We start from the raw sequence: 8,717 nt of genomic DNA, 5'->3' as shown, positions 1-8,717 counted from the left end.
ATTTAAAATATAAATAAATTTTTTTGTAACTGTATATTTTTGCTATTGATATTTTTGCTATTTTTACGGAAGAGGATTAGGGCCAAGCAATAATAAAAAAATAAAACCATCTCGAGATTAAAATTGTTAAATTTCAAGAAAAAAGTTGAGATAAAATGTTGAGAATAAAGTCATTAAATTATGAGAATAAAGTCATTAAATTAGGAGAAAAAAGTTGTTAAATTATGAGAACAAACTCGTAATTAAAAAAATTTGTTCTCGTAATTTAACAACTTTTTTCTCCTAATTTAATGACTTTATTCTCAACATTTTATCTCGCCTTTTTTTCGAAATTTAACTAGTTTTTTCTCGTAGTTTAATGACTTTAGTCTCAACATTTTATTTAGACTTTTTTCTCGAAATTTAACAACTTTAATCCAAGATGGTTTTATTTTCCTATTATTGCTTGGCCCTAATCCTCTTCCGTATATTTTACATTTCAATATTGAATGAAATATATTTATAAAAAGTATTTATATTGCGTTGTCCACTATCTTGGAAGGACCCCCCCCCACATAGCTCTCTGAAGTGCATTTTAAGATGCAGTCTTAGAATTGGGCTGAATTGCTACCTTTTGACACATGTACACCTCTGTTGCCTTAGAAATACTGCCTATGTAGACAGTTCCCTTGGTTTTGGACCATGACACATCATTAACAAGTAATTTCTCTGTACATTTGTGAATGTGTTTGTGTCATTCAGGCCCAGCCCTGCTGTCGTCCTCTTTGAGGCTGACATGGGAGAGATCTTTTAAGGTCTTGTAGTTGTTTTAACCCCTGCTGCCTCTCAGCAGGTTAAGCCTACCCAAACATTCATCCTGTGGGTCAGCGACACCAATGACAACTTGCTTTAGTCTTTTCACGCAGCTCATCCCCACTGTGAGCTACCTGACAGGAACGGCCACCGTCAACCCTGCCATAGATCTAACTAGAAACTTCAGGTCCAACACAGACCAATTAGACAACAGGTACATACATTTTGTAGAGCAGACATTTATTATATTATTATGATTATTTTTACTGAAACTTTGTATTGCAGCACTTTTGACTTAACTGTCTCCGAATTATGAATCGCTTTTGTTATAATGTTTCTCATTCTTTAGTCACTTTGGAAATCGGCTGAATTATTGTAAAATGAAAAATATGAATCAGAATTAATAAGTTGACTGATTGACAGAATGGTCAATTGATTTGGATAAAAATGAATCAAAATTTTATATATATATATATATATATATATAAAAAATATAAAATAAAATAGCACCTCAGTGGTAATGTTATTTTAGTAACACTGATATACTAGTTTTTATTAATAGTTTTAAGTTTTTATTTTTAGATTTCTGATCTTTTATTTTAATTTTTGTGATTATTTTTTTTATATGTCTATATACTTTTTTATTTCAGATTTAGTTTTAATTATTTTAGTACGTCAAGTTAATCTAAAATAAAATAAGACGTGTTTTCTTGGCAACTAGCTGGAAGCTGAAGATTTTTTATATTTTATTTTATTTTATTTCAGTTCATGTTTATTTTATTTCAAGTAACAATTTTTAATGGTTTTAGTTTTTTAGTTAGCTATAATAACTCTGGATGGTAATATGTTGCTCTAATGGTACAGTATGGTCCTAGTAACCCTGAGGTCATGGGTTCAATTCCCAGGAAACATATCTATGGATAAAACATACCTTGAATGCATTTATGTCATGTAAAATCAACCCGAACAGTACTATAACCATCATTTAAAATGTTTAAAAATGTTTTTGTTAAGGCGTTCTTTTATAGCCTATAGAGTCTGATTTAAAGTTGCATGTTGACAGAATCTAACAGCGCTGTATTCTTAAGCAGTGTCTCTGCCCCTCCTTCACTAAATGGAGTAATTATTAGCTGTCATTACCCTGCCCTCTGCCCCGATACAACTCAAAGAGAGGCGTCACTATCTGATCACTATGTAAATGCAGTTAGCTGCCTGCAGTAATGGATCAATGGAGCGGTGGATGGTCTGTGTGGGGGAGGACAGAGACTGTCGGCACTGCCTGTCTGTCTGTTCCCAGCAGGTCCACTGTCCCATGCGTCTCCGAGGGAGGTGGGACAGGGCACGTCTACCAGCCCGGAGACTTGGGAAGAAAAAGCTTGAGGGGTTCAGGCCCAGGCTTGTTTGGAGGTCTTGGATTGCCGGGGCCTCTAGCCCCAAATTTGAATGTAAAATGAATGCAAATCTGCAATGATTCAGGCAATTCAGTGGAATATACATTTTTTTTAATATGAGGGTATACAACCCTTATGATTGCATTTCATTTTGTGACATTTATTTCATTATCTCATATGCTGCAGTCATTTAACTGAAGCTAATTTCAAACAATGCTAGAGTTTGTCCAGTATGGAACGGAAATACATTTGCATGAATTTTTGACTAATTTCAGGGCAGACTCAGTGTCTCTGGTGGTTGTTGGACTGCAGAAGGTCGGTTGTGTACATGTCAACAGTAGCAGAAGTGTGACTGTGATTAGCATGCTCTTTCTGGAGTGTGCAATACACAGTTGTTTAGCCACATTAGCTTTATCTAACACCATCAAAAGGCACATTATCTTCATGTTGTCATTGTAGTTGAGTGAAGTACATGTAGATTAGAATGCTTCATTGACTCATTAAAGTGGATCTGCTTCAGTTACTCTAGATGGGATACTATAGAGAGAACGATGCATCAATGTTCTTCGGAGTTTGCAGTAGTGATGAAACATTTGAGCCTCATCTAATCGTCATGACCGGGTGTATTGTTTTGCATTAGGATATGAGCTTATATACTTCTCAAATTGTAGTCCTTATGTAGCTACATAACTTACTTTTAAAGCACACAACAGTTTCAAAAATTCACATTTGAGGCATGTGTAATTCATGTTGTAGAATAAAACATGAACAAATAATGTTAAGCACAGACCTTATAAAAAATTTCAATAAATTAAAAACCACTATTCTTAGAAGTCTATAGAAACTTCAGAGAGAACACAAATGTTTAGCCTTTGGTCTTTTCTAGGTTTTTGGACAGCAGATTGAACAACTAGTCAAAATAATTTTCTGCTTTAATGGTGCATTCACATCATGTTGGAATTATACATGTATTGTATAAATATTTATGTAAAAATATTTTACAAAAATATTATAAGATGTATAATAATAAAATGCATAAATTATATAAAACATAAGAATAAAATAAGAATAAATGTTTTAAATTTGGAATATATATATATATATATATATATATATATATATATATATATAGGAATGAAATTAAATAAATGGATGCATTAAATTGATCAAAAGTGACAGTAAAGACGTATAATGTTACGAAAAATTTCTATTTCAGATAATGGCTGTTCTTCTGAACTTTATATTCATCATAAAATCCTGAAAAAATTATGCATAACTGTTTTCAACATTGATAATAATAATCAGAAATGTTTCTTGACCAGCAAATCAGCATATTAGAATGATTTCTGAAGGATCATGGATCATGGGTAATGATGCTGAAAATTCAGCTTTGATCACAGGAATAAGTTATATTTTAAAATATATTCAAATAGAAAACAGTTATTTTAAATTGTAAAAATATTTCACAATATTAGTTTTTTTGTTTTGTTTTAGATGCTGCCATTGAACTAAATAATTTCTGAGTCTAAGGCTGTATAAAGCTCAGAGAAAATCAAATTACTGTACTTCTGATGGCATCAACCTCACATAAATTCTGCTGACCCTATTTCTGATCTCTTGCATAGTCAACTGAAATCAGAAATTCCTTGCAGCTATTTAAAACTTTAGTTTATTTGATGCCTGCTATTAAAGAACCAATTAATCTTTGGCATTGACTGTACATTAACAAATTCATAAAGTTTTGCTCAGGGCTGTGTACGTTTATAATGAGTGGGTCTAAAACCTGGACGCTTTGCACTGAAATCACTGGCTGATATTATACACAACTGGGGCAAGTGTGCATGGTATGAGGTGTTTCGGCCAGCGCAACATCAATCAGTTTCTACATTCAATAAATATAATGGGTCTGAATCAGTGGTTGAGCACTTTTAATGGGTCATAATAGTAGGAGGTCTGACATCGTAATGGCTCAATCTCTTCAGCTCTTTTATTAGGCCAATGCTAGAGGGCTGCATGTTCCCTAACACACACACAGCAATCATCTACATCACATAGTGCTGACCCCAGCAGTCAATGGCAGTCACCTTTAATAAACAGAGCAATCGTTGAGCAATTACACCTAATGAAACGGCAGCTGAGAGGATGGTCTTATGTATAACACTATTATCTTTCATGCTGGTCCAGTTCTGCTCACTTAAAATGGAAAATTTAAAGGGCTGGAAAGGTGAAATGTCTCTTAGTCCCCTTGATTCTATCAAGGTTTTAAAAGAAAATGTGTATGTGTACAAGTGTGTATTGCCTCGGATGTTTCTGCTAAAATGGGAGCTGTGACATTTTTTGACATTCAGTACAAATATAGAGGAGATCATTGCTAAGATCATTTGGAAGAATAGAAATATTTGAGCTCATAGTGAGATCTCTGACTTTATTGCAGACTATGTCTTTTGAGCACAGTTTGAGACAGTCTGAAACTGAGGAGACATCTGTGAGATTACTGGGATCTTTTTCTCAAGATGAACATCTGAGAAGTAGGAGACTTTAAGTCTCCATTTGCTCTCGATTTAAAGGCGATCTATTATGTTCATTTACAAAGTCTCTATGTTGTTTTAGAATAAGCTTTCTTGCTTGAATGTTTAAAAAACTCATTATTTTTCACATATTTGACATTGTTGCAGCTCCTTTCTTCCTAGTCTGTCAGTAACGCTCTGTTTATTTCCTGTCTCTATGAAGCCCCTCCTTCTGAAAAAATGCAATGTGCCCTGATTGGTCGGCTGGTCCAGTGTGTTGTGATTGGTCAACTGCTTCGAGTGTATTGGTGAAATGTCCTGCCCCTTAATAATTTGTCCCAAATTTAGTGATTCAGGTATTCAGGAATTAGTATTTTAGCCTTTAGTTAAATACGATTGTTACATTTATTTCTTATGCATCTGTTGTGATTATTTTATGATTATTTTAATTCCTTTTCTATGTAAAGCACTTTGGAATTACCTTATGTGCTATATAAATAAACTTGCCTTAAAGGGGACCTATGGCCCCTTCACAAGATGTTATATAAGTCTCTGGTGTCCCAGAATGTGTCTGTGAAGTTTCAGCTCAAAATACCCCACAGATCATTCATTATAGCTTGTCAAATTTGCCCCTATTTAGGTGTGAGCAAAAGCAGCATTTTTGTATGTGTCCCTTTAAATGCAAATGAGCTGCTGCTCCCGGCCCCCTTTCTAAAAGAGGGTGGAGCTTTAATACCTTGCACTTTGAATACTCAACAACAACAAAGCTGGAGAATCTCACGCAGCCATTGTCAGTAACGGTGTTCAGCCTTACCGGTTCAAACCGGAGTCTGACTCAGATGGACGGACAGACATTGTATATCTCCAGCTGCTACAGCGAGTAAACAGAAATGGCGGACTGCTGCAGCTCACTTAGGGCGTTATCTATGCTAATAGGGCAGATATTTTTCATGTATTTCTTGGGCGGGAATTATTTAAATAAGGAATATTGTGTGTTCATTCCCAGAAGAAAACTCAAGACTACAATCGAGGCATATTTCAGGGAGTTTAGAAACTGCGCACACTGTGCACACTTTTATATACATATATATATATATAAAAAATATAAGCATCTTTCTTTAGTTAAGGGAAAAAAAAATAAGAATTTGAGTTTCACTTTTAGCTCAGAAATGATCATCCATGCACACAGACTATAAAAGATGTTTGTTTTTTTACCCTCAAAAGTAAGAGGAAACCCCTAAAATAAAGCTGTCATTGTGCTGAGGTTACGTCTCTACTAGCGCGGATCTTCTTTGTTGTTTCTGATGCTATGCCAAGTTTACGCCTGCCCTTGGCACTGAAAGCTTTGTGAGAGGTAAGGTAACCTGCTCTGTAAGACAATACCTCATTTACCCCGACGCCTTTGCACAGGCCAGATCGAATAACTAGAAATTTGAGGGACAAAGCCATCAATAAGCTGAACCAAAGAGAATGGCCACTTAGCTGCTTGAGCGAGACCAAGAGATGCCAGAGAAATCTGAAGCTGGAGGTGGTGGGACAAGCCTTCAGATAAACAGTGTGAATCCTGACTGACAGCACACTGATTTCAGTATATTTGAGGAATCACTCACTGCTAAGACAAAGGTTCTTTATCATCTGCTGTTCCTCAGGCTGTGGAAAGCAGAGCTTATCTACAGATGCAGAATAACATCTCTGAATTATGATCAGTTTATTCCTGGTTTCACTTGTATAGTCAGTGGGTCCAAATGTCAGAGACCATCAGTGGAAATGCCTCTGTAAAAAGACATAATGATTTGCAGTGAAAGCTGGATTATGACTACTGACAAATAATATGTATTTACCTTTTTTTTTTTTTTTTTTTTTAATTTCTTCATATTTGATTATTGACTGTATGATCCTGTGTACTATATGCTCAAGGTAAGCGACGCAACCGGACGTGATTTGATCAGACTAGGCCACCTTCTTCCACTCCGTGGTCCAGTTCTGATGCTCACATGCCCACTGTTTGCTTGTCTGTTGGGTCGGACCACATGCATCAATGAGCCTTGGCCACCCATGACCCTGTCACCGGTTCACCACTATTCCTTCCTTGGACCACAACTGCAGACCGGGAACACCCCACAAGAGCTGCAGTTTTGGAGATGCTCTGACCCAGTCATCTAGCCATCACAATTTGGCCCTTGTCAATCTCACTCGAATCCTTACGCTTGCCCATTTTTCCTGCTTCTAACACATCAACTTTGTTGTGTATAAGATGACAATTAATATTGTCATCTTATATGATCATTTTTGTTTTTATTGTTCATGAAGCTAAGGTATATAAGACTGGTATTGGTAGCTGCTTAAAACAGCTCACATAAGAATGTCATATTTCATATTTATCCAGTGAATATCAAACCAATTTCATAGTGAAAAGTGTATACGTTACGGCGAGAATTCGCTCTAAAAATTAATGTTTTGGCTCAACAACAACAAAAAAATTAGTTTGCATCAATTGTTTTGAGTTATGACAACTTTGTAGCTTGTTGGTTAAATGTAAATTCACTCATTGAGTTAGAGGAACTTAATAATTCATAGCATAAACACATTTTTTTGATTTGATTACTCAAAAAAATTAAGTTGCTCCAACTACCAGAGTTGTAGCCCTAGAACCAATCATCTTATCTATTTCAGTTCAAATCAACAGCTGTCATAGCACATGCTAACAACTTATTTAACATGTATGTTTAATGAACAAGTAAGATATTGGTACTGGCATTAACGCAGTCATTGCTTATAGAGTCAATGTAGTGTTTACCTTCATGTATCTACCCTTCAGCACTATGGTAACCAAACTCAAAGTCCCTTTAAGACAAGTCATTTCACTCGGCGGCCATCTTTGAAACGCCTCTCGGGCATCCTGGGCATCATGCAATCTCTTTGAATGGGGAAACATCAAATTCTCCAAAACTGTTCGCCAACCTTACGATTACATTTCATATTTGAAATCACCAATGAAATCTAACAACAACTGGCTCATAAATTTAGTTTCTAAATGCTCGAAATCATGACAAAATGCGCATGCGCAGACCTAAATGCGCGTCTCTTCAGAGGCAGGTGTCTGACTGTTTCTATAGAAACCGGTGATTCTAACGGCTGCTGAAGTGACGCGATGACTTTGCCAGTCGGCGATCGGCTCTTATTTAGAAGGTGGGACTTATTCCACCATATTGCGCGTTACACTTTCTCCCATTCAAAACAAATACGAGTGACACGTCTTGTGTTATTCTATAGTCTTTGCCAAACTTCAACATTACAGAAACTCTTTTAAATGTCAAACATAACATCATTAAACAACAACAGGTCTTTCCCTTCACTAAAATAAAATAAATTAACACTTAATTTCATAATTTCTTCTCCTTATGCAAAACATGCTGGGAACTAGAAATCCATTGGCTAATTTTCAAAGTTACTTAGTTTTATTAAGTTACAACCTAATTTTGTAAAAAAAAAACAACAAAAAAAAACGACGATATTAAGTTGATGTAATTATCAACATTATTATGTCAGCAGAACTCTACGCTACATAATGTTTGCAACTTAAAAGGTTTAATTAAAACAATAAATTACATTTTTTAACTTGCAACCATGCATTTATTTAAGTTGTGTATAACAGATCCTCTGAATTGCTTTTTAGAGTTGTCAGCTTTGTTTGTAGTTTTTTTTAATGGTCTAATGTGAAATCTCTAGAATAGCCTTTTCAGTCTAATGTCAAATATAGACCAGTAATGGTGTAGAATGGGATTGTTTCTAGAAATGGTGACTCCTGGAGCTGGGGCAAAAGCTTTTAGTTCTTCTGAGTTAGACGTGAATTGACAGCTAGACTGTGTTCCCCGCAGTCGGGCCTCAGCCACGCCGAAGAGCCATTCCAACCCCGAGTACTCCTGTCAATCTAACAGGATTAACCATTACAAGAAATAATGTTTGGAATCACCTACTGAACTCATTTAATCTTGGGGCTAAGAGGCCCTCTAAGACTCTCGTGAAG

Source organism: Chanodichthys erythropterus, chromosome 19, assembly GCF_024489055.1.
Source record: "Chanodichthys erythropterus isolate Z2021 chromosome 19, ASM2448905v1, whole genome shotgun sequence".
NCBI classification, from domain to species: Eukaryota; Metazoa; Chordata; class Actinopteri; order Cypriniformes; family Xenocyprididae; genus Chanodichthys; species Chanodichthys erythropterus.
This window is presented reverse-complemented; position numbering follows the sequence as displayed.